Consider the following 25,604-nt stretch of genomic DNA (forward strand, 5'->3'; position numbering starts at 1 on the left):
TAGGAGACTTTGACCCACAAAGACCACGCATTATTCAGAGCAGTCCTTTGGCATTTCTGCTTCACTGCCACACAACACAGCACCGATCATTTCACCCTTATAGCTCCCAGCAAAGTCTGTCAAACCTTGGCCTCGCTCACAACTACTCCTTTAACATCCTGAAAGCCTTCAGAGCTCCTCAAAGACCTGGTGACTTCTTGCTCTTCCAGCCCTAATACAACACACACGTCAACTTCTAAGACTGCCAATATCTCCGCAAAGGAGATGTGAGAACTCGTTCGCCCTCCTGCGCTTTAATTGCTGTCCTTGCCACCCGCGGATCTGCGAAGTCACCGGCCGTGGTGAAATCCTGCCATTCTCGTCTCTGTAAATATTTTCTAAAATTTCATTTCCTTCTTAAGTTTTTAAAAACTAGGCCAGAAAGAACAACTGGGATATTTAAGAATCAGGTTTGCCTTTGGCTTTTTTGATCAAGAATGCTTTTAATGAGCTTAGCTGTCAACATCTCGACTGACTTAGTAATGAACATCTGACATTTCAGTCATCATTCAGAGTTTTTACCCTTTCCCTTCCTCCAGTGCCTGGATGTTTACTTAGAGATTCACTCACGCCAATGTTTCCATTGCGGGCCTGAGAGCCAAAACAGGGATGAAGCTTCTCGTTAGCACCCAGCAGTCTCCCCAGGTCACTCAGGAAGGCCAGGTGGCAGCAAGAGCAGAGGAGGTGAGGATGCCTAGGGAGGGCAGTGCTATGGGAACCTGCTAAGCAGAACCCAGCACAGCAGTCATGGCTTGCTAAAGCCTGGGCTGGCTGCCACACGTGGATTAGTGCTAGCGTGGTGCTCCATAGGAGGGAAGTGGGACAAGCTGGGCTTTGCTGGTGCAAGAGCCTTTGCCTTTCTTCACTTTTGTGGGCTCCTATACCAACGCACAGGGAGTTTACTGCTTCTTTTTGGACAAAGCAGTGAACCTGCTCTGCAGAAAAACTTGAGCTCAGGAGGAGTTGTCTGGCTTTTAGCAGAGCTCACCCAGGCCAGCTTCTCTGCAAGGTCCCGTGGCTACTGCAGCATCACTCCAGAGCGAGAGAGGGCAAGCAGGAGGGGATGGCTGCACCCCCAGTACCTCTGCATCACGAAGCATATCTGGGGGTGTCAAAACACATGGGAAGGGACAGCTGGTGCTGAGCCATTGGTTTTCATAAAGCACATAATAAACGTTCAGGTTTTTTAAACTTTCCTCTCTTACTAATAAGGGCCTGGCTCAATGAGTTCTGTGTTTGGGGGATTTTTTCCTTTTTATGTTGTATATGGCAGCCTAATTACAGTCATTACATAGCCTCAAACTATTTAAAAGAAGTTGCTACATATAATTATGTGCATGTAAGTGAGAATAATGCCACATCTAATACTGCGGGACTCGCACTTACACCGGAGGAAGCAGTTCATGCTTTCCCAGCACATATATGGAAGGGTTAACACCAAGGCTTGCACCCAGGCCAAAATGCAAGTTTCCAGCAGCATATTAGATCAGTTGCCCATCACGTCCACCCCATGATACGTGTGTCATGCCCTGAGTTGTTTGTTGTGTTTAGCAAAGCTAGACTGAGTTTTCCTGCAGTGTAATGCTAGCAGGTAATTGCCCACCCCACCAAAGCCACTGCAGGCTGATTTCCAGCAGACCTGCAGCATGCACTTATCCATTCAAGAGACAGCAAAGAGCTAAATTCCTGGAAGTGTTTATTACGATTGGCTCATCTTGCCAGTCTCGCTGCAGCCTAACAGGCTCCCACCTTTTCTAATGAAAGCAAAATTAAAATGCATGTTGGTGTAGCTCCCACCCAGCTGCTTCCTGGGGCAGCCCACACGGCGCTCAGCACCAGACATTTGCAGAGACATGTTTTCCTCGGGTCAGCCCATCACAGGTAGTTTGCTGTAACTTCAGCTTGTTTGTTTGGCTGATGGAGATCTGAAATCATCACATAAGGCTCCGGGTGCCCTTAAGTAAACACAGCACCACATCACACACACAAGGGAGATACGGGTCCTCAGAGGGGGATGCACAGCCTGTTTAAGGGTAGGGATGGCTGCGCGCCCAGCTCCATCCATTTACCTCTGTGGCCAAGATCTTTTTCTTTATGCTAGACTCAAGCACCAAGCTCAGATCCAATTTTCATGGCCACGAGCACTGTCCCATCATCTTCCCACTCTGTTTCTTCATCTATTCAACAAATCGCAGCAGGGACTCACTGCCACCTCAGCCAGTTTGTTGCTGTATGCCCTGCTGAAAGCGTAAGCCAATTTGCTATGCAAAGGATAGTACAAAGAGCCCCTTCCATGCAGCAACAAGCAACACAAACCTCTAAACACAAACAAGTTTCTAAATGAGACCAGCCAAACCCAGAGGCAGACACCAGTGCAATCTACAGGGAGAGGCAAATTATTCCACTGCATGCTTGACTGCCAGGAGTAGTTTTACAAATGCATTAATGAAGTCTGGACTGCACTAAGGCGAGGATGTCAAAAATTAATTCCTGATGATCTCCAGTACAGAAGAAGCTCTTCATCTATCTTTCCATCCAAGTTCCTTGGGTTTGTTTCTTTTCTCTTTAGGAATTAAGTGAAAAAGTAATTACATGGACAGAAATAAAACTAGCAAAAAGAGAGTACGAGAGAAAATGCCTCCAGCTGACTGGTGAAAGTTGAGGCAAGCGACGGCTGTAAGGAGGCAGCAGTCTCGCACAGCCAGGACTCCCAGGGCAGAGTTTGGTCAATTAGAGCTTTACCAGCAGCAGACTGACTTAAAAATACAAACACCAGCTGGCCCTGAAGCTTCTGTTTTCCTCATCTACCTGTCACTGACAAACACCAGCCTTGGGAAAGCTCATGCTCTGCAAATGATCAGTTTATGCAATTACAGTTTTCCGTTGAACGTCAAAGGTCACTGCTGGGGATGGGAAAGGGGTTTCTGCTCTGAGAAAAGGCACAAAGATGTGCCACATTTACTGGAACAGGAGATATACTTGTCCTTTCACCAGCAGCACACGTGTCCTGGCCACGCATTACCTGCCTCTGGCTTTGCTTTGCTGTGAGCCCTCTCCCAGCCCCCACATGTCCTCTCACTGGGGTTCACACTGGGACTTCAAGTGAGAAATGCGATACAGTTGACAGAAGCTGCTGGTACAATAGGTCCACACACCTGGAAGCTGTTGAATAGCATCTCAGGTCCAGTGGCCCAAGCGTTAAACGGCAGTTGCTGGAAATGAACATGTGCCCTGGAAGCTTGGGGATCTTGGTAGCCCAGGCTGGAGCTGAAGGGTCAATGTACCTCCTTGGTTCCTTACCAACACTTTACACCAGCTTTGGATTAAAACGATCGGGGGGAAAAAAAAAATCAGGTCCTGCTCTGGAAAAACATCAAAATCAACTAAGCAATCAAAGATAAAAGTGTAACGACCAGTCCTTGGGAACCTGTTTCTCTAGCTCATCAGATGGGCGGGTGAGAACCTGTCTGGACTCCAGGCTTGGAGCACAGTGCCGAATCTTCCCTCCGTGCAAGGCACTGAGCAGGGTGAAGCCCAAGCCCAACAGCCAAGGAAGCACTGAGCAAGTACAGCTGCTTTAAAAGCTTTGCCTGGTGCTATACTTGAAACCTAGCCTTGGCCCACTCCTTGGTGGCATGTCCCACTGGGGCCATACCCCTTTTTCCTCTCATTTAGCCCTGCCAGTGCATCACAAACCAGGTAAAAGTCTTCCTGCACCGAGTGATTCAAACAAGCTGTGCCTAATAGACCATCTATCTCATTCCTATTTGTTTTGGCATCTTTGACTGTTTTAAATCCCACTTAAAGCTGTCTAACAACCAAGATTACACCAGCTACAACTGCCATAACAAACATATCTGTTGCTATCTGTACACTGGAAACATGGCTTTTTTTTTTTTTCCCCCGCCACTTTTGCTAGTACAACACTGGCAGCAAATCACACTGAGATAGGAGGGTGGGGTGTGACACTAATTATGTTGTCCAAGGTATGACACCAACATTGCCTGCTGGTGCTAGACACTGTGGAAACCTGTACAGGCTTGCAGCACACAGGCATACTGAGCAGGATCCACAGGTGCCCTGTTTAATAGCTATCGCTCAGCACTGCCATCCAATTCTCCTCCAAATAATCAGACAGGCTTGGCTGGTGCCAGGCAAAACAGACATCACCTCTAATATCAGACCCCGCTGCGAGCAGCTCCGGAGGCGCCCAGCCTTCCTGCACAAGGGCAGCATCCGAGCTACAAAGCAAAAGCGTCCGAAGGGATTTTGACAAAGTGACATTTAAAAAACAGCTGAAAATTCATCCAACCCACATTGCCTGGTTGCTGCTGCTTTCTGGCTGTTTCCAGTCTCCTGAATGCATGTACAAAGACACCCTGAATCTCCAAAAAGGGCAGGGAGGGTTTTTGGGGTGCAAAATGTAGGGCCATGATTTGTGTCAGTTCAGTTGACATGTGTCAATAAAAGCATCTCCTTCCAAGGGTCCCTCTGCCTGCTTCACGCACCCCTTCCTAGGAACTCCTCAGCTGCACAGCTTTCTGCAGGGAAAGCTGTTCTGTGAAACAGAATTTCTCTATAGAAATGTTTTGATTTTGAAGACTTTTCTTGAAATTTCTGATTTTCTTCTCCAGAAATTTGTTTGTAAAAGTGAATTTTCCCTATCAGTTTTCCATTTCAAAATTATTCTGCCATATATTTCACCAATCATACAAATTAAGATTTATCTTAGATGTAGATGAAAAGTTTTGAAACTCAAATAAAGAACAAAACATCCTAGATTCCTTTAAAGGAAATAGTTCCTTTGAATCAGCCAAGAGTTTGCAGGATTTTCTTTTCAAGGAATTCCCAGGAACTTTATAATGGGATGCTTCCTGCCATTTCACTGGACACATCCTAGACATCCTACCAGAAGGTGCTCCATCTCCTCCACTGCTCTGCCACAATACAGTCCTCACGAATGCTCTATTTCTAAACATTCCAGGACACTCTTGAAAGCATTTGCTCTGCACACACAAGGCAGCTCTTCAGGCACTCTAACCATCTGTGCGTGGCATTTCATGCTTCATGAACTTGCATCGAAGAAGGTGGAACAACGAGATAATCCTCAAACCAGCTCTCACAGCCCTTTTTTGTGTGCCTTGCTCCAGATTCGTGCGGTTTGGCCTTGTTTGCATCTTAAGAGCCTTCAAGCAAACATTAGCTGAGAGGGAAAACAGATGGTGCAATCAAACACCAAAATTGTCCACCACAAGATGCACTGCCAAACCTCCCAAACCTTCCTAGGGTGGCTGAATGGGGAAGGCCAGAGCAAGACGGTTCTTTGCTGCCGCAGTGCTGTGCAAGGAATTGGGTGAAGGACCATTTCTAAAGCTACTAAGTTTCCTTAAGGCAGAAGATTTGAGAGTCCTAGAAAATCAAGGCAGAAGGGCCCAAAAAGCCCACACAGAACCTCACAGGGTCTCAAAGCAGCAACCACTGACCAGCGCCTTCCTCTGTGCACAGCCTTCTTGGCAGTGGAAGCAAAAAGCTGGGTGAAACGGCTCTGGAGGCAGGAGGATGGAGGGCTCTGAGAGGGAAACATGGGCTGGGTTGCTGCAGCGCCTTGCACGCAGGGTGCCTTGCAGAAGGCTGCCAGCAGCTGTCACATAAATGTCCCTGCCTCCACCCTGGCCTCCTCCAGCACGAGGGAGCCTGGGGAACACTGAAGTGCTGCAGAAAGGCCTGGGGAAGCAGGAGATGCATGCACCCCAGGCTGCACCTGGAGCATGCACAGCACTGAAGGGGACCAGACGGTGTTATCAAGGAGCAGAGAAGTGTCTCCCTGCAAGAGCTGACCCCTGCCCATGGGGCTGGCCAGCCAGGAGGGAGGATCGCCTGCCTGCACTGCCAGGATGTGCCCTGTGGCACCCATTCAGGAGCTGTTCTGCTTTTTCCAAAGAGCACAGAGGCTCCCAAACATGATTTTTTTTAATATTAGTTACATTCAAGAGCCAGATATTCACCTCCCAGCTTGTGTCACCAGCATCCGGCCTACAACATAAAAGACACTGGTTTGCCAGGAACATGTGAACCTGGCTTAGAAACCCCCAGAACAGACAACTATGGTCTTGGTAGCTTTGCCTCTCCCGACTGCACAAGTCTAGACCCCCGGAGCCAGCATGTGGCTCTCAGCACACCCAGGGCTCTTTTTTTCCCTTTAAAAAGCTTCATCCTTTTTGTGTCTCAACTTGCTTGTTTTGCTTTGTGGTTTATTGCTTTTTTTTTTTTTTTCACCTAGAGTCAGTACAGCAATTCTATCAATCGTGCCCCCAACAGTTTCTTTGGTGCGAAATACAGAAGCAAGCATTCATCTTTCTGGACTAGTACAGCACAAGCCACTTTCTCAGTTTCACCACAGTCACAGCATGAGGCCAGGGGGTTTTAGACCCCTCCATGCTCCTGGGGACAAGGACCAAACGTCACAAAGTCCCACTGCCTGCCAAATCCAGGGTGCCAAAAAGAAGCTGCCTGAACATCATAGCCAGAATCTGCACACTTCCCCAGCACTGGCAGGGTGAGGGTTAGCTGTAAGCTCTGCACCTCCTCGAGCAGCCAGGAACCGCAGCCCCTCAGCACAGGGTAGTGACAGCACGGCTTCCAGGAAGCACAGGAAGCCCTCACCAAGTTTCTGAATATCGTCCGTCACTTCCAGGCACTAACACAGCATTTGATGAGCTCCACAAGACTTGGACACCACCAAAACCCATCCAAGAGCGTTTGGGAAGGGTTATCGGGAATAGCGCATGCTCATCTCTGTTGCATTCAGCAGTGCCATCACCAGCACACAAAGTGCCAGGAGTTTGGTCATATTTCAAGGCATGTTTTTCCCTTGATTGCCAGAGAAACTCAGCTTTCCTCTGGGAAGTGAAGTAATCCCAATGCTCCTAGCTTTGCTGCTGCAGAAGAATGTTTGTCTCGTGTTAGTCCTTGATGTGACCAAATCCCTGCCCAAAAGCACTGTCCACTTGGATGGACAGCCACCCCCCTCCTTGCAAACTTCCCTTGGGCCTTCAGAAACACTTCTTGGAATCACCCACACCCCAGGGAGATGTTGAAGTGGAAATAACACCACGCTTTCACAAATGGCTCACAGGGAGCAGAGCACCAGTGCTGCATCAAGCCATCGCTGCCTGCCAACCCACCCCGCCCCATACACACAAATAGCTGGGCTAGCTTAGCCCCAGGGCCATTCAGCCCCCAGCACAGACCAACAGTAGCATCACTTCAGTAAAGAGAGTGAAAACAGGTTCCCCAGCCCTCTAATACCCAGAAACGTCACAGCTGCAGCTCAACCAGCTAAGAGCAGCTCACCAGCCTCACACCCACATCTTGCTGCACAGTACTACCACAGAGGCCCCTAGATGCTCATCTTAAACTCTGCTTCCCCTACCCTCAGCACATGTCTGAAAGCACTGCAGCACATGCTGTGGCCCCTGCTCAAGAGCTCAATTTTTCTGTGCAATGCAGTGGTTCCCTCCCTGAGACATAACCTATAGGGAGGTTGCACCCCCCAGCTCAAGACACAGAGAACAAATCCCTGCTTCACAGTGACTGTTCAGGGCTGTGGGAGGGACAGTTTTTAATACCTCTCCCAGCTGTGGATGTTTGGTTTATTTCCATAAGAGCTTTCAATGAGCACATCTCTCAAAAAGCTCTTTCCCACAAGAAAGCAGCCTGCTCCTTTCTTTTATCTCTGTAAGAAGGAAACAAGATCTGCTAACACAATCACTGTGCTTACTTGCTTTTAAGTCAACAGAATCAGGTGACATATGCCTGCACACAACGCCAGCGCTATGCAAGAGACATTTCCAAGTCATCTGCTTGGGTGCTTTATTCCAAAGTATGTTTGGTTTTTGTGGGGGCTTAGAGTAAAGATGCTTTCAAAATATCCCCATGAATCCCTGGGGAAGAAGGTCGCACAGCAGGTTGTTCGGATGTGTTATAGGAACTGTAATCGAAGGTGTAGGGAAAAAAGAGCCAGAACTAGGATCCTCAAGCCAAGAAACAGCAGAGCCCCGTGGCATTGCTGCCTCAGACTCTGCAAACGTTTTACAACCCACCTCGCTCTACAACGCAGTGAATAGTGTTTTCCACAGTGCTGCTGTAGGAGCCCGCGCGATTCTGCAGCTCAGGCCAGCTCACAGGCAGAAAAAATTCAGTGTCTGTAAACAGAGGATCAGGATGAGAAATGCAGCACACAATGTTCCGAGGCAAGGCCTGGAGCACCACAGCATGGTTTTGATGATGTGACCCCCAGACCTGGACCAGGGGACCCCTGCGTTCCTACATTGACAGATAGCTGAGGAATGGATGTTGAACAGTGATAGGTCCCTGAGCACCTGCTCTGCACAGCACCAGGCACCCCATGATCTTTCACTGTCAGGCTCCTTGGCCCATTAAAAAAAAAAAAAAAAAACAGCTTAAAAATCTCATGTGCCACAAGAAAGCTAAAGTCTTGACATGCAAGGCTCTCCTGCTGCAGGAAGTACTCAAGGTTAAAAAAAGAAACGGGAGGGGAAACAAAACCGAAAAAAAACATAAAGCAAACTACAGCAAAGCTTTCTTTTTTTTAACATGAACTCCTTCAAACCCTTTTATCGCAGTTTCTCTTGCCCATGTATTTGAGGAAACAGCTTGCTCACCCTCTATCAACCAGGAAAGGTCCCAGCAGCAAGTGCAAGTAGCTCTTCAAAGCTGCATTTTCATTCTACCTCTGGTCTATCAAACTCCCAAATTAGGCTTATTCCCAGCAATACACCAACAAGACAGATGCATCATCCGCACCTTGGCTCAGTCCAGGCAGAAGCAGATGGCTGCCCTGAGAAATCCCTGCCAGATCCACTGCAAAAAAGCCAAGAGGAAAATGTGATTTCACAGCTGGGACTTGACTGTCTCCCAAAGCAGCATTAATCCACCTCACCTTCCTAAACTCCACCAGGAAATAGCTGCAAGGAAGGGGTGGAGGAGGAAAGAGAACCACTTATGAAGCATCAGCTGCAGGCTAATTGGAGCTATTAGCAAGCTCTTAGGGATCCTTATTAGCCTTACCCAACGTTGCTGAATGAAGCAATCCTGACATCAGCCTTCTGGCTTGGAAAGCTGTCTTCCAACCCCAGCTCAAGGAAGAGAAGTATTTAGAAAGGTCAAGCTGCTTAAAATCACAGCTGCAGCTTTCCTAGCTAGCTTTGAGCTTGTTTTGAGCTTATGGAAACCAAAGTCCCAGATGAGTGGACCCACCCTGCATTCCCTTATAAAATCTTCCAGTCAGAGGAGGTCCATCCCGATATCTCATTGAGCTTTCTGCTCTGAGTAACAGCTATCGAGTCATTTTGAGTTGACAGTAGCATGCTGCCCTTGGTCTTCTGAGAGCCAGGGATCGCCAGCCACCTGCCACAGTGACTGGAGCGAGATGCACTCAGAAGACAAGGCAGCAAGCCCTGAGCCAGGCTCGGGACAAGCTGGCCATGAGTCAGGAAGGATGAAAACAAGCTTTAAATCTTCTGATGTACAAAACATTCATCACTGGCTGCTGCTCAATGTCTTCACCCTGCAAATAGTTTGTCTAACATGAGACACTTCTTAAACATGTCATGCCTTTCAAAGGACATACAGCCAAAAGCTGCATGCCTCAAGCAGAGCTAACCTCCCTGGAGTCACTTACGGTGACATATTTCAATGGTATTTATCATGCAGAAGGGACATCTAAAAGTACACAAATGCATGTCATAAATCACAGCCTCTGATGAGGAGCAAGAGGGGAAAAAAACTGTGAGATTTAAATAACTCTTGGAAATAACTCGATGTGGAGAAAACTTACATCTAAGGGATCTTAGCTATGTTTGCCACAGCTAGTAATACTTAGTAAAATGGGGGCAAAACTCACACAATCAGGATGCCACAATAAATGAAAGCACTTGGAAAATTCAGAACATCCTTAACCAAAGGAAACACTGAACTGCTGTATATCTTTCTCAAGCACGTACACAGTCAGGTAAGATCTTCCATATGTCTGTGCCAGACAAACTGCCTTCATTTGGTGGTCCAGCTGCCCAGTTCACAATCTGTACAACAATTTTCTTTTCAAATGAGCAGAAGCAGGTCTCTGCCACCTCAGTGGATGGGTCTGCCTGAGGTGCCACAGATGGAGGAAACCCAACAGAAAGCCTTAGCTCTTGGGGGTGAGTGCCAGATCAGTACCTGAAAAGCTGAGCGGTCCTCTGAGCTCTGACTTGTTCCCAGTCCATGTAACAACCAACTGCTGTGGTCACAAGGTTGTGAAAGACAAAGATGTACCCTCCAGAATTTGTGGTTACAAAGAATTGCAGTTTGCTTCTGCAATTGCTTTGCAAGATGGTGCCGGTGGAAGCTACCTCTGGGACCGGCTCCACAGGCTGTTGGCTGAGTCGTGCCTTAGCCACCCAAATCAATAAAACTTGCAATGTTAGCAGCACCATTTCCCCTCTTGACAACCAAACGCTGTACACCATGAAGGTGTCGCTGCAATCACAGCCACCTACAAGCAGCAGCAGCTGTTTTGGAAGACAAAATGTCATGAAAAGAAACTTTAATTTCATCTTCATTACAGCTCAGCCTCATGGCTTCCAAAAAGCAGTCATGTTCAGCAGAGAAAGCCTGCGTCCAAGCTTTGCTCTCACCATCAGCATTTCCTTACACATCTTTCAGCCTCCAAGGTGCTGTTATACATCAGGCCATGGTGCTGGAAGGTGGATCCAGCTTGGTGACTTATGCTTACCAAGCAGTCCCGCCAAGTCAGCCTCAGGCTTGTGGGAGGGAGAAGCTGCTGCCACACTCCCAATGCACGGCCATTCTGCTGATCCATCCAGAGCATCTTGGAAAGGAGATGCCACATTCCCTTCTCCGGGACGAAACATCACAGAGATGTTGGGGAAGGTGAGCTGCCAGGAAGGAAAGTGGGTTGTCCATGAGGAAATCTTACCCCCACCACCCTGGGTACCACCGAAGGGGTCTCAGACCACATCATCCCATCCAGCCCTGGGCACAGAAGCTCTCTGCCCACTACTGCTGCAGATTTGTGTGAACCACCCTGCCCTGCAAGGGAACAGTGCTTGGTCTCAGGGATGCCTGCAGGTGATGATGTGAAATGTGAATAAGGAAAGCAGTTGTGCAGAAAGGTAATGATCCCTTTGGGATATTCCCAGTTTATATGCAATTACACCAGGCAGCTAAAAGGAGGAGTGCTTGGCAGAGAAGGGAGGCAGATAATTTGCTGGTGTAAAACCCTGCAGCTCCCAGAAGCAATAAGCGATGTAAAGCAGAGCTCACATTTGAGGATGCATATGATCTTCTAGTTTACGTATGTCAGGACATCTGCTACTACGACCTCATACAGCTAAAACTACCTCTGTCTTCACCTGCAGCTGCTGCTGAGTGTAGTGAGAGTAACTCACTGAGCTGAGCCTCACGCAGGGGATTCCACTGCTTCATGCCAATTTATAGCCAATTCAGGATTTCAGTAACTATTATTTATCACCAGGGCTCCCTGCTAACCGTTACCACATCATTAAGGAGTTATTCAAAATGGGTTTCCAAATTAACAACTCTGCATTCATTTCTTTTATGTTCATTTCAGTTTATGAGGAATGTCAGCAAATCACAGAAACCCACTCAGGGTAAATTACCTGGGGATTTTATGCATGATGGTTTTGCTGAGCTGCAAAGACGACGCGGCATCGAGCTCGTCATGCTGCTCGCAGTGCCTAAGGCACCAGGAAGAAGGAACCCTACCACTTCCAAAGAATGATCCAGTTGGAAAGATGCTTAAACCATCTTGCAAGTACAGATAAGGCTTCCCCATGCAAACTAAACCATGCCCAGGCTGTGCCCCCATCTCCCTACTCCTGTAAGGTAATTCCCTTCTCCCCAGATTTATCATTACTGAATGAGAGAGGAAATGACAGCCTGTTCTTTTTCTGCCAGGGTTTATTCTCTGAGACAAGAGCTTTTCTCCCTGGCAGAAAGCAAACTAGGGTTTGTTTTGTTTAGAAGCAAAGAAATAGCAGGTCTTGGCTCCACAAATTTCTGGTAACAGTTATGACTTAGAAAAACAGTTGTGTTGGCAGCAAAGTAAAAGACTTGTCTGCTGGAGCAGCCTTTGGTCTCTGTGGATGTTTCTCCTGATCCCAGGCAGATGGAGAATGTCTCCTACCCTGCAGAAATCCAGCAATTTCTGCTCCAGGATCCTTGTGCCAAGTCAGACAGACCTTGGCAATGGGGCAAGAGTCAAAGCCACCAGTTCCCACGAGGAGGGCTGGGAACAGGAGTTTATGTGCAGGCAGCAAAGCCAAAGATTCCAAGGGATGTCACTTGTCTTTGCAGAGGTGGAGAAACAGGAGGGCCGGGAGCACAATGCTCAGGACCAGCTGCTCCGTCACATCAGGGCGGCACCAGTTACAGGTTTCTCAGGGTGCAACTTCACAGCAGTGGTTCCGTACAACAGCATGGGGGTATTTTTAAGCTGGGCTTTGAAGGACGAGGGCTGCCTGATGAGGTGAGAGACAATGCAGGGACATGAAGCAGAAAGACCAGAACCAGAAGTTTGCTCCAGGTGATATAGGCCAAAATGAAATTGTCCCTGGCAATGCCCAAAGCTGTGAAAGAGTCATAGGACATGGGAGGGAAGAAGCAGCTGTTTGCTTTTCTTGCAAAGCCTTCTGGCTGGGATCCAGTGTATGCTATGCAAATCCCTCCATTGCAGTAAGGATGGGTTTAGCCTCCAGTACAGGAATGACAAGTGTCTCGCCCATCATGAGCAGCCAGCCAGGAGCTAGCAAGTAGCTGAGCGGAGCATTGCACAGCAGGGCACAAGCAGCTGCCCTGTAACAGCTCCCATGACAGCCAAAGCGGAGGCAGCACGGGCACAGCCGGTGGGACGACAGCTGCTGCAGGGTGGCAGGACCATGCAGCTGGAGGAGCTCTGCAACCCTGGTCCTTCCCGGGGCACCAGGGCCAGGAGAGACACTAACAAACTGGGTAGGACACAGCTCCAAATCCCAGGGCTGGCCTTCCCAAAACTGTGGTGGTGTTTGGACAAAAGCTTTGTCCATTCTTTTTTCCTTTTTTCCTTTTTTTTTTTTGGGGGGGGGTGGTGGTGGTGAGGGGGTGGAGGGGGGGGGCACCAGGCCAAATGAAAAAAAAAACCAGTACTGTCCAGCTGCCTTCAGCCTTCCGTTATCACTCCATCCCTAATGAATCCTCTGGGGCCCACGAGCCCCAGATCCTGCACAGCTCTCATGCTCTTTTTCTGCCCTGCATGATGGCCATAGCTGATTTTCACATTAAATTTCCCTGCTTGGAAACAAAGCAGTACAAGGAAAGGCAGGTGATATTTCTTTCCATTTCCCCCTTCAATGTAAAAGAGGGCAAAACTTGCAGAGGGACTGGAGCAGAACAGCCACCAAGCTGTGGCTCTGAATAGTGCTCAGTAGATGGTGGTGGCCCAGAAATAGAAAAGCTCTAGATAAAAAATAAACCGCTGGGACCATTTCTTATCTTGACCCTTGGGAGTGAGGAAGTTCCTTCCTTGTGGTCCTTCTTCCACCACCACGCTGCTACTGGGCCACCCAGCCCCAGCCCAGCCCCACACTGCTGGCTGCTCTCCTGATGGACTCCGCCGCGTACCCGTCCCTAAATATAAAACCTGCTGGGCGGTGGGTCTGGGGACTTGTACACGGCAATGGCTTGGAGTCTTCTTTAGTGGTTTTGCACCTTTGATCTCAGGAACATGTATTTCAAGCCCAGAAAGGGCTTTTGTGCTGGCCAAGGAAATAACTACATAAAAGGACAAAGAAAGCTGATAAGGAATGGGGAAAAAGGATTGCACTGCAAAGGAAAAAGGCAGCCTACCCCTATGTCTTGAAACACCCAAGACATAAAGTAGGAACTGGCAAAGGTCAGGCTGAATTGTCTCTTGCAGCAGATGGCAGGAAAAATAACAAGAGAAGTTTTAGCCATATACATCAGAGGAAAAGAAGGAAAGAAGAAATGGATTGAATTCCTTTTGAATCAGGAAAGAATGCTGTACAGAGAGGATGGCGTACAGATTAAAGTTGGTCCAAGTGTGATCCAAAACTAATGCATCCTCTTTCCAACGTCCTGTCAGTGTGCAAAGGGCATGAGGATAACAGGAATGAGGAGACGACCGTGGAAATGTCACACCCCTTCAGATCAAAAGTCAGGGCAGCAAGCTCACGTCATGGGCACGGCGGGTTCCCAGCCCCCTGCGCTGAGCGCCTGACACTGAAACCTGCCCATCAACACGTTCACCAAGCATAGGGAAAGGAGAACAGAAAACACAGCACCTCAACTTAAAAGAGGGGAAAATGGCACTCCGCCAACTGCAGACCATTCAGGTGTCCCATGTCATGTGCCAGGTATGGAGCAAAGTCCAAGGGAAGGGGGAGCTGGAGCCTGGAGCATATCAGCCTGTTTTCCACGGCCCCAAGGATGCCAGACAGCCTGATAATGCTGGCAGATAAGATACTGCTGCTGTACATGGGAGGAATGGAGATCTAATCTACCTCAACTGCAGCAAAGTGTTTGCTGGAGCACCACACCACTAAATGCCTGATAGCCTGGGGGGACGGCGACTGGCCCATGGGTTTCAAGGCGATCTGCACCAGTGCCCAGCTCCCAGGCTGGCAGGGCTACAACTTAAAATCTGTATGATCACAGCTTAAAAACAGGTCTGTGCTCCCAGACCTGAAATGTCCCAGGTAAATGGAGATCCAGAAGCAAGAGTCTTCACGTATCGCTGTGTGAATATGCCAGCTTCACGACTTGGGACAAGCTTTGGTCCCAGCCAAAAATACTGGAGGAACATCTCATTCCCTTCAGCTCCTGCCTGCCTACGGCATACGTGTAAGTGGCAATTCTCCTTCTTGTAACTGAAGCGCTCGACTTCCCATCTGATTTCTAGACATTTCTAGGAAAATCCCCAGCTCTGCTAAGCAGAAAGTCGAGCCTGCAACATGCCTAATCAGCTATGCTAATCTAATGCTGCCATGCAGAGCCAGCACACGCAGCTCCCATCACTAACAGGCTCTTGCTGCAAAGCCCAGCAGCTGTGTCAGTTTGTTTATGTGAAGTGATTTACCTTTGAATTTCTCACCCTCCTTCCAAGGAGCTGGCACCCCTAAACACGAATTGCCCCATTGCACCTACTGATGCCTCTCCAGGCTTTGGAGATGGCTGAGAAGCAGGCTGGGTCTGGGGGGGGCTTAGCTTGCAGAGGGCCACAGGGGAGTACTGGAACAACCACAGCTCTAATTCAATTTCTACCCATTTTCCCTTTTGCTTTCACTTCATTATAGATTATTACTTTTTAAACTGAAGCAAACAGAGTTGATTCTGCTTCCAACTGAATTGCCCACGGGCTGGCTCCTCTCCTCCAGCCAGCTGATCCAATTTTTACAGCAAGCTCCTTCTCAACAGACATGCAGTCTTCAGGGAGCAATGCCTCGTTTGGGGAAGAGTCCCTCGTCTTTTACGGAAAGCAACATTTTATTTCCAGTTAGTGGCTGTTTCATGCAGCTTTTCAACTAGATAAGAAACGGCATCCATGTACAGACTTAAGAGAGAGTAAATCCCAGCTTGAATTGAGCAAAAAGTTGGGATCTCAACGTATTTTGCAAGTGAAGAGTCCAGAGCAATGACAGAAAGGGTCATCTCACCTTGGTTTCCAACCTTTTCTACAGCCCAACCTACTTGTTATGCTGCAGATGAGCACAAATTTCTAAATAAGTTGTTTCAAAGCAAAACCCGAACCATTCTCCTTTGAAAAGTGTCAATGTGAGACTTCACAAAGATTTCTAAATTTAGATACTTCAAAAGAACAAGTGTAATAAGGAGACTGGTCAAAACGTATCCTCTTCTGTGCCTACTGGCAGCTTTGAAGAACTCGTGTTTTCTGATGAAAAGATGCTAAACTGCACGTGTTCTCTGGGCAGGTCCCTGTGCTGCCACAGCCCCAGCTCACCCACCAGTGGCAACACCGTTGCTCATTTGGGCACAGGGGCTGTGCCAGTCCTGTCCCAGCACCAAGCAGGAAAGATGCTGGGTGTGGGATGACAGCCTTACAGCCCTTCCCAGGCCCACTGTGGCTCTCCCACTTTTTTTCACGACCTGCCTTGCAGTTCAGGTCCTGCTGTAGGGTACACGTAGCTTGGGACAAGGGGAGTGCAGAAGCTTCACTGGGCTGCAGGACTTGGCTTGGCCACCTGGCCAGGACCCCTTGCAACTGCCCCGTCCCTTGTATCACCTAAACTCGACGAGTCTTCCCAAGGGGCAGAAGACCACAGCTCTGATCCCATCACCTCCTGCAAGGCTGCAAAGGTTACTTTGGGCTCCCCCAAACCCCATCCCCTGCCTCCCCTCAGATACCCCATGCTGCACCAGGGAGAGCCCTGCAGACAGGGAACCAGCGCCTGGGCAGCAATCAGCAACGGGAACAGTCCTGCCTGTCCTGAGAAAGTCCAGCTGAAGCTCACTAAAAGATTTCTGAGTGGTTTTGTAATGCTTTGAGCTGTTCTGGAGCACTCCCTGCAGACTCCAGCCGGGTTTTGGGGGGAGCGTGCTCTTCTGAGAGAGCTGTTTCCTATTTTTGTCGGTGCACTGAACATAGTCTCTAAATTAAAATCTTCTATTTGAAGTCTATTTTGATCAACTCTGCTTCCTTCAGTTTAAAAGATACAATAAGAATAGACGAGCTCTTACAAATTAAAAGCCTCTCTTGCTTAACAAATTGTCTCTCTGCAATAATTAATTGTCTGGAGAGAGATTCCAGCCCTACATTTTTGGCCTCATTCCAAGCTTCTTAAGGGACAGGATTGGGGGGAGGGCAGGGGGAGGGAGTGGAATTTATATTTGGAAATTTGGTGCCTCACAACACTGGCCCTCATGTTTCCCACACAAGGTAGGACGGGTATGACCAGTCCACCTGGGGCGAGCCTACCCTGGGCACAGCAGTATCTGCTCCTCCTCCTCCATCAACACGGCTGTCACCAAGTGCCTGTCACAAGCCTCAGCTTGTGGTTTGCAGAGGGAAGGCTCCAGTCACATTTCACAGCCTGCTTTTATTTTTTTTCATAGGTGATTATTATTAGATGGCAAGTCTTTTGCTCTGAGCCGCTATGGCCATTCCCACGTTGACGGTTCCCAGAAGCTCATGGTACATAGCAATGCACAAGTGCTGGGGTGGCTGCTGCTAGTGATGCCTCTGGCCAGGTGCTCCAACTCCATGCTGATTTTGGGACTTTCCAACCTAAACTCCCTTAAGAAATCCCTTCCAGTGTGTGACTATCCGTATGATGTAAATCTCAATTAATTTTAGTGTTTGCAGTCTAAGCCCTTGGCTGCTACTTCTCCTCTCAGGGGTAGGGAGCTCTTGAGGGACTACTCGGTCCTTCCCTGTGACGAAACTGGAAATATATGCAGGTTATGACCTCTGCTTCTTCAAAGTCCTGCCAGTTTTTTCTCAGAGGACATGTCCTCCAGGCCTCTATCACATATGCTCCTCATCCTTGGAGCTTTTAACAGCCAGAAAAACCTCCATGAAAAGGAAGGTCATAGTTGCCTTTGCTCACCCTGGTAGATGCTCCAGGTTCTCCTGTACACAGGAGACAAGGGAGAGGCTGGTATCAGCCAGGACCAAGCCTGGGACTGTGAGAAGTCCCACCTGCAGCAGAAGATGTTCACACTGTGGGTCAGGGCAGAAAGATCTACTTCTTTACCTCCTCCCGCATGCAGCTGCAGTGCATTACAAACCAGGGAGCAACATTACACAGCCAGCCCGTTGGCACAAAGTTACCCACAGTGAGACATAGAAACATAGAATCATTTAGGTTGGAAAAGACCTTTGAGATCATAAAGTCCAACCATTAACCCAGGAATACCAAGTCCATCACTAAACCATGTCCCTAAGCACCGCATTTACACATTTAAACGCCTCCAGGGATGATGATTCCACCACCTCCCTGGGCAGCCTGTTCCAATGCTTGACCATCCTTTCAGTGAAGCAGTTTTCCTAATATCCGATCTAAATCTCTTCTGGTGTAACTTGAGGCCGTTTCCTCTTGTCCTGTCGCTTGTTACCTGGGGGAAGAGACCAACCCCCCCTACCTACAGTCCCTGTCAGCCAGCTATCAAGAGCAATAAGGTCCCCCCGAGCCTTTTCCTCTCCAGATTAAAGAACCCCAGCTCCCTCAGCCGCTGCTCCTAAGTCTTATGCTCCAGACCCTTCCCCAGCTCCGTTGCCCTATGAGATGGAGGTCACAGCGGTCTGGCCCAGAGGAACAGCACCTTGCAGGGAGGGTGTCACAGCCTCTGTCCTGGCCTGAGCTTGCCCACACCACGGCAAGAAGCCACCAATGAAGTGAACTTCATGTTGGGGTCTGCGTGCAGAGACCTGCTGGTGCCACGCATCCACACCAGCGCTCAGCTCTTCATCTTGTGCTGGGAGCAGCTCAGCACCACACTGGCTTTGTGGTCCCTCTGCAACTCTCAGTCCTCGCAGGGCGTCCCTGTGCCCCGTCTGCCCGTGCTGGCAGGGCAGGCAGGGCACAGCGCGGGGCCCAGGCAGGGTGTGAGCTGGCAGCAGCAGCCGGCAGCCTGCCTGGGCAATGCCCGCGTCCAGCTCCATGCTCTGAGCTCCATGCTCCTTGCCAGCCCCATGGCTGTCTTGCTGCAGGGGAGCGTTTTGTTAATCCTTTTGTTCCTGCCCCGTGCCCAGCAGCACAACCTCCTGCCAGCTTCAGAGGGAAATGCTTCAGAAGGACCTGGGACTCAAGCAGGCAATCCTTCCCTGCAAAGCGATGGGGCAGGAGCCAGCTTCCAGCCCTGAGAGGTCCCAAACCACCCAAACAGCCTCAGACCAGAGTTCACTGGTCCCAAGGTAAAAGCAGACAGCTCATTCCCATAGAAATTGGCTGCCCTTCCTGACAGAGGGCCCAGAAATGGTGGGAGGGGTCTGAGCAGGGTTGCAACCCAGATCATCCTATCCTCCCACACCGCTCCTGGACCAAAAGCAATGCACAGCTCGGCCTTCTCCACACCCAGAGAGGGCAACAGCTTTGCACAGCCCCAAATTAACCTGCTGCCACAAGATATCAGCCAGGCCATGATCTCAGCAGTGTTTGGAGGGGATTAAATATTTATCTGGAAAACAAGGACATGCACAATTGCATTTGGTAGGATTAATGCTAAATCCCATAAAAGACCCACTCGTCGGAGCAGTAGCTGGTTGCTCCCTTCCTGGGGATGCCTCATGCACCCCGGTGGCTGGGTGCACACTGTGCCAAGGCTCCCGCTCTCCTCCCAGCCTTGTGGTCTGGGGGGAATGACTGTCACCTCCCCCCACAGACCTCAGCCTTTCTTTTTCTCTTGACAGTGCATCAGAGAGATGAAAAACCCCGTACTGGTGTCATACAAGCTGCTTTCTCCCTAGCACAGTTAGACTTGTGAGCAGCTGTGTTCAAGTGAATCAAGGGCGCTCCTTGGCCCTTGGACACACTGGAAAACATGTTGACCCTTCAGCTGCCTGAAGTTGGTCTGCACTAGCGTGTCCTAACTAGTCCTTGATAGAGTTGGAGAGCTTTATATAAAACAAATAGGCCGGCAACCTGGAAATAAACATCTAACATCCTCTCTCTGTGCTAAGAGAAGCTTAAGGAGTATGTCACAGGCTGTGTCTGTAGTCTGACACCGTATCACAGCAGATGGGATCCTGCTAAGCCTCTCTGCAATCAGCGCTGCAACAACCAAGGGGGTGGGAAAGGTCCAAGCAGCCTTTTCTTCTGTGCATGTGTCCCAGTACAGGAAAAGTGCCTTTGGACAGAGATATTCCTGGAATAGTCAAGATTTACAGCATGCCAAAAATATATATGCAAGCAGCGTGTTGCTCTGGAGCTCAGGGGCAGCGCAGTGAGGGTCTCCTGCTGGTCTGCGGGCAGGAGTGGCTCCTTGCACAGCTGCCCAGCCCCTGTGTTGGCCTCACTGCAGCTGTTTTACATGTCCTTTCCTTGCAATATTTATTTCCCACAAGTATGTTCTGGTTTACACAGCCCCTGGTAGGGATTATCAAAGATTTGTCACAATTTACCATTTTGTCCAGGACAGCGTTCCACTGGGAAGTATTTTTATTAAAAAAAAAAAAAAAAAAAAAAAAAGCATATCAACGCATCGGAAAGGTCTCTTCTGTATTTTCACTACATATATAATTCACTGGAAATTAAAGTGTTCAGATGATTTAAGTAAGACACTGGCCTCTCCCATCTAGCCAGGAAGGGCAGCAGTCTGTGATGTGGTCAGGACCTTTCCGTGGCTTTTTAGTTTTGATTTTTCCAGAGAAAACCACCCAGAAGTCATCCCATTTCCCTAATTCAGGGTCTTCATCCAGAGTTCACATGAATGTCTCTGAAACCCAACGGGACACCCCGCTGGCTCCTCTCAGCCTGCACCCAGATGCTTTGTTTTCTGGGTCTTTTTCTACCCTTCTTCCCCCTCCTTTGGCTTTTCCAAACCCAGCCCTGGCTGGGGAGAGCAGCACAGAGCTGCACCTCTGAGCCCCTCTCAGAGCTGAGCTGCCATATGTCATCTCCCAGGTTGGCTGCCACCTTCCAGGCGTAACTTCACCATCTGAGGCTTTTCAGGAGCTCCCATGTTTGCCAAATCTCACATCCCTATTCCTGGAGTCCCAGACTTTCCCTGACTTCTCTTGCACTTTCCCAGCTCCCAGCATTGCTGGAGCCTTTAGTAACTGCTGCTTTACACACAGACACAGAGAAAGGACGTCAGAAGACCTCTCCTTGCCATTTCATGACTCATTACTCACTCTGCAGCTCAGCACAGCCCACCTGGGGAATGTCCCACTTTACGAGTGTCTCTGCCGCCTGCCCCATGCAGCCCGCTGAGCCTGGCCAAAGTGGCTGTGCTGCCCGGGCACACACGATGGGTCCTGACATCTTCCAGCCACAGCCGCTGCAGGTATTACATCTGCCACTTCTCAGGTTGCTTCTACAGGTGTGCAGTGCACAGCAATCCGTGCCGGCGGGAGTGTCCCGGCATGGCTCCCTTTGGCTCTAGGTCTGGCTGCTTCCCTGCGCCTCACTGCATGGTCTGCGCAGGCTGTACTTCTCACACCTCCAGCGCTATGTTCTCTGGTTAACTCCGTTCTAGTATGCCAGCCCATGCGGCCCCTCAGAAGCTCCATAGTCACCCAGCCATTGCACAAAGTCAGATTTTGAGGATCTCCTGTACTCAGGAGTTTGCAAAAGTGGTGGGCTTCCCCATGACCCAGACACCCCTGCAAGTCCAAAGCTTCTCTGCCACTGCATGCCCAGCACCCATCTGCAGAGCTGGGGGCAAGGGATCCAGCCCTGTGACCAAGGGATCCAGCCCTGGGGCCAAGGGATCCAGCCCTGGGGCAGGCACGGCAGCTTGGCCCCAGCTCCAGCCACCAGCCCAGTCTCTGGCTGCTGGGTGGCATGGGTCAGGGTGCTGGTCTCAGTGGCTGGGGGAGGTGGCATGGTCAGGACGGTGCATCTGTTCCTCTCTGCTGGCTGCCTGTGGGGCTGATGAAGCCGGGTGAGATTTTGAACCCCCAAAGCTCCGCTGAGGTGTCGGAAAGATGGAGCACACCGAGCTCAGAGTCTGCCCCGTGGGGCTATCCTGCCCCCCAGGCAGCAGGGACCTTTTATTGAGAGGGCTTAGGGCAAGGGGGCTGGAGAGGGGGTCCTGCCCTCATAACCAGAGCCCTTTACCCCTACAGGCCCCTTCCCATCCTGAGACTTCCAGACGAAAGATCCCTCCTAGAGCAGAGCCAAGCAAGGGGCCCAGGGATAAATCAACACCCCAGCAACTTTAGCTGATGCAGACATTCCTGAGCAGATTTGCATCTTGTTTTGCAGGAGGGATCCCTCCACAGCCACACGCTGCACACACCAGCCACTTGAGAAGCTTCCAGCAGCCAGTCCATGGCTCTGCCACCCAGACACATCACAGGGCTGCCAATCAGCGGGAAAACTCTCCAGCTCCAGCAGATCATAAGCTTATTAAAGATAGATCTATGCTTTGGTCTACAGAGATAAACACATCAAAGGCATTTTGGTCTGTGTGCCAGTGCTGCTGGTATCCCCGTTTGGCAGAGATGGAGGATGGGGCGTGCTCTCCATTCCCAGCGCAGGGCACTGGGGGAGCAGCAGGATCTGTCTCCTTCCAGCCTGGGGAGCCCAGGGCCACGTTCAGGCTATAATAAGTCCCTCCCTAGCTATTTGCTTGGGGGACTGAGAAGTAGCTGGTCGGGACTGAAGCACCTCACTCACAGTGCATCACTGCCGGCACTTCCCTCCCCAGGCTGTGCAGACCCAGAGGGGTGGCCAAGCTCTGCTGGAGCTCTGCTAACAGCCTGGGACCTGCCGAGCTGAAGAGGGATAGCTTAAAAGGGGAAACAGGTCCTCACACAGCTGGCCCAGCAGCTGATATCCGCACAGTGCTTTGAAACCCACAGGTGAAAGATTTGAGAGACACGAAAGACTGTCACTGCCTGTTTGTCATTTGAGGTTCCTGCCATCAAATGTGCAGGGGACAATTTTCAGCAGAGGCAAGTGCAGCCTTGCAGGAAAGATGCCCAGCTTGGAGCATCCTTGCCACTGACCTGGAGCACACGAAGCCTCTCCCTGCTGTCATGCAGAACCCCCAGCATGTCGGCACAGGCTCCTCCTGCCACCTTGAGATGCACAAAGAGCAAACTTGCACCCCAGCACTGGCTGGGCTCCAGTTTCCTCCTGCTGCTTCTCAGCCACCGCCCACTTTTTCCTTATCTCTCCCCAATGGAACCCCACAGCCTTGATCCTCCCAGCGGTCTCCGAGCCATCTCAGGCTGGAGCTGTGCCTGCTGTCAGGGAGCTCACACCAACTGCAAAGCCAGGTTTGCACTGGGAGCAAGCAACAGCATCAGACCTCCCGGCGGCAGGTAAGTCATGCAAGCAGCAGAGCACCATTCGGGAGGAAGGCTTTACACATGGCAAGCAAGCAGAAAAGGCCCTGAAACTGTGGCATTAGCCAGGGAGGTTGCAGTAGCATGCAAGGAAGCGGCAGCAGGAGACAGTGGGCATTCCACAGTCCTCTCCGTGCCTGGCACAGCTCAGTGGAGCCTGACACACCACATGCCCCGCGCACCGCTCACTTTCAGCATTTCAAATTTGCCGGATGATAACCGCAGTGTCTGAGTTCACAGCTCTGATCCCACCCACTTGTGGTCTGACTTACGTTGTAGTCACGGCGCTGCCTGGATATTGGTACACGAGGAGGGAGGGAAGGAGGGAGGAGAGGAAAGGAGGCAGCCGCGGATCCGCTCGCCGCACACACTTCTGCCTTCACAAACTGAGCCGTGCATGCCGGGGGAAAGTTGGAGCAGCGCAGCCGCCGAGGGCTCCCGCCTGCTCAGGGACGTGGGAAAGCAGCACCTTTCCCAGGTAAAGCTTTAGCCTTACTTTTCCGTTTGTTGTTAGGCTGGTAAATCACTTTCTAGTTGAGGTCTCAAAGGGGTTGGTGGGTCCTCACTGAGGCTGGGGTGTGCTAAGCACCCTGGAATGGGTCACACCGGTCAGAGCAAGAGAATGTCACTCATCAGACCCTTGCACCACCATCATTCTGCTTTGCCTGGAGCAGAAGCCTATTTGGGGACTTTTGCTGGCTGTTGCTGGTGGGTACCACAGGAGCCAAGAACATCAGGGTCAGAGGGAGGATGTGGGTGAAGTGTGCCCAGAGCACAGACATCTGCGTGTGTGAAGCATCTCTGCCCAAGCAGCCTCCCCACGAGGTTTGCTGCAAAGCCATCGCCTTGCAGTGAGCTGCCGGAGCCCTTTCTCTGAGCACCCCAGCCCCTCCAGCCAGCCCTCCACACCCCAGCAGCTGGTGGGCATCTGCTGGAGCAGGGGTTTACCCATCTCGGGGCACAGTTGGCTCTGTGGGGCAGAGTAGTCCCAAGCTGGGCTGTAGCACTGGCACAGGAGGGGTGGGTGGTCCCCAGGGGTATGCAGTGTCTGCTGTCCCCCAGCTGGAACAGGCTTTGGCACCGGGCTGAACCTTGCAACTTTTGCTGGGAACTCACGCAGCTCCAAGCACGCCCATGAGACCAGCACCTCTGTTTTCAGTTTCACCCTTCCTGGGCACCCTCTGCACAGCAAACTTTTGAAATGCTGACTGCTCAGCTGGTTTCCACATACCTCTCCAGGTCTTCTGCTTTCAGGGGTCCTGAACTCCCCCTTACCCACAGAGCCCTTATTTTCCTAGGGAACGTGATGGAGGGCTGACGGCCCTGATGGGAATTGTGCCCTGCTCCCCTCAGCCCCTCTGCTCACACAGGAGGCATTAATTGCTGCTCTGTATCAGTCAGGGTTCAGTCTGGGATGGGACAGAGAGAGCACCAGGCTTCAGAAGAGACCAAGGAGCAAGTCCAAAAGTGTCTGGGGATGCAGCCAGGCAGGGTCCTGGTGTTCCTCCACAGCCCCAATTGCGAAGGGGCTCTGCAAAAATGACACTGCAGCTGTCTTTGCCCAGCTGTAAGATCACTGGGTGAGCTGTCTTCCCACCCAAATGAGGGCACAGGGCACCTTGGATGGGTGACCACCCACAAGCAGCACACCCAATAGCCCTGCCAAGGGAGCAGAGGGTAGGTGAGCAATTGCAAGGAAGAGATGGAAACAAGGGAGCAAGAGCTCCAGCAGTGGGACTCACCAAGCGCAGGGGCCGAGGCGTGCTGGGGGATGCTATGGGGTGCAGCACCACATGGGAAGCATGGGCAGAAACACAGCCCTTCCAGAGAGGCTGCTCATAAACTAGAAACAACCCCATAACCTCACCAAAAACCTCCACGGACAGCAGAGCAAGCTAGTTTCTGCACCACTCTCACATTTGTCCCCTCTCACATCACCTTCAAGCCCCAACTCTGGCACAACTGGTCTTGCCCCGTGCTAAGGCAGGCTCATGGCTCTACCAGGGGATCGAAACAGCCCGTTGCCAGGGTCCCTGCAGCTCCAGCCCTGCCCGCTCCTCACCATCCTCAAACAACCTCTTTCAGACCAGAGGAAATCCCAATCCTCCTGCCCATCTCACAGCCTCGGCTGAAGTACCTCTCACAGCATGCCCAGATGTTTAATCTCTGGAAGTACTTGAACATAATTTTAGAAGAAGCCGTGACACTCTGCTGCAAGCTCTGCAGGGCCAGGGAATTTGCTTTGCTCCTAAGTGACTTCTGCCAGCACTTTTCTTGGAAAGAAGCTGACACAGGAGGCAGAGTGACATTTCAGGTCTATCTCAGAGCAGATCCATCCTGTCCCCAGGACAGAGCTAAAAGGCTTCATGCAGAGCTTCTCCTGAGCCCCCAGCCATCGCTGTCAGTGACCTTTCAGGTAGTGGGAAATGTTTCCCAAAAACAGGCTGCCACATTCAGGTGCTTGCCAAGTGCTCCTTTCCACCCATGTATACGC

Source organism: Falco rusticolus, chromosome 8 (genome assembly GCF_015220075.1).
Source record: "Falco rusticolus isolate bFalRus1 chromosome 8, bFalRus1.pri, whole genome shotgun sequence".
NCBI lineage: Eukaryota > Metazoa > Chordata > Aves > Falconiformes > Falconidae > Falco > Falco rusticolus.